Genomic DNA, 1,626 nt, shown 5'->3' with positions numbered 1-1,626 from the left:
GAGAATGGGGAAGAAGAGAAGGGAGAATGGGGAAGAAGAGAGGGGAGAATGGGGAAGAAGAGAGGGGTAGGGGAAGAAGAGAGGGGTAGGGGAAGAAGAGAAGGGAGACTTGGGAAGAAGAGAGGGGAGAATGGGGAAGAAGAGAAGGGGTAGGGGAAGAAGAGAGGGGTAGTGGGGCAGAAGAGAGCAGAGAATGGGGAAGAAGAGAGGGGGATTGGAGAAGAAGAGAGGGGGTATGGGAAATAAAGAGGGGTAATGGGGAAGAAGAGAGGGGGATTGGGGAAGAAGAGAGGGGGATGGGAAATAGAGAGGGGGATGGGAAATAAAGAGGGGGAATGGGGAAGAAGAGAAGGGAGAATGGGGAAGAAGAGAGGAGAGAATGGGGAAGAAGAGAAGGGGTAGGGGAAGAAGAGAGGGTAGGGGAAGAAGAGAAGGGAGAATGGGGAAGAAGAGAAGGGAGATTGGGGAAGAAGAGAGGGGTAGGGGAAGAAGAGAGGGTAGGGGAAGAAGAGAAGGGAAAATGGGGAAGAAGAGAGGGGGATTGGAGAAGAAGAGAGGGGGATGGGAAATAAAGAGGGGGAATGGGGAAGAAGAGAGGGGGATTGGGGAAGAAGAGAGGGGGATGGGAAATAGAGAGGGGGAATGGGGAAGAAGAGAGGGGGATGGGAAGAAGAGATGGGGATTCGGGAAGAAGAGAGTGGGAATGGGGAAGAAGGAAGGGAGAATGGGGAAGAAGAGAGGGAGAATGGGGAAGAAGAGAAGGAGAATGGGGAAGAAGAGAGGAGAATGGTGAAGAAGAGAGTGGGTAGGGGAAGAAAAGAAGGAGAATGGGGAAGACGAGAGGGGAGAATGGGGAAGAAGAGAGGGGAGAATGGGGAAGAAGAGATGGGAGAATGGGGAAGAAGAAAAGGGAGAATGGGGAAGAAGAGAGGGGGTAGGGGAAGAAGAGAAGGGAGAATGGGGAAGAAGAGAGGGGGTAGGGGAAGAAGAGAAGGGAGAAGGGGGAACAAGAGAAGGGAGAATGGGGAAGAAGAGAGGGGAGAATGGGGAAGAAGAGAAGGGAGAAGGGGGAAGAAGAGAAGGGAGAATGGGGAAGAAGAGAGGGGAGAATGGGGAAGAAGAGAAGGAGAATGGGGAAGAAGAGAGGGGGTAGGGGAAGAAGAGAAGGGAGAAGGGGGAAGAAGAGAAGGGAGAATGGGGAAGAAGAGAGGGGAGAATGGGGAAGAAGAGAAGGGAGAATGGGGAAGAAGAGAGGGGAGAATGGGGAAGAAGAGAAGGGGTAGGGGAAGAAGAGAGGGGGTAGGGGAAGAAGGGAAGGGGGAATGGGGAAGAAGAGAAGGGAGAATGGGGAAGAAGAGAAGGGAGAATGGGGAAGAAGAGAGGGGTAGGGGAAGAAGAGAAGGGAGAAGGGGGAAGAAGAGAAGGGAGAATGGGGAAGAAGAGAGGGGAGAATGGGGAAGAAGAGAAGGGAGAATGGGGAAGAAGAGAGGGGAGAATGGGGAAGAAGAGAGGGGGTAGGGGAAGAAGGGAAGGGGGAATGGGGAAGAAGAGAGGGGGTAGGGGAAGAAGAGAAGGGAGAATGGGGAAGAAGAGAAGGGAGAATGGGGAAGAAGAGAAGGGAGAATG

This window comes from Oncorhynchus gorbuscha, linkage group LG26 (assembly GCF_021184085.1).
Source record: "Oncorhynchus gorbuscha isolate QuinsamMale2020 ecotype Even-year linkage group LG26, OgorEven_v1.0, whole genome shotgun sequence".
NCBI lineage: Eukaryota > Metazoa > Chordata > Actinopteri > Salmoniformes > Salmonidae > Oncorhynchus > Oncorhynchus gorbuscha.
This window is presented reverse-complemented; position numbering follows the sequence as displayed.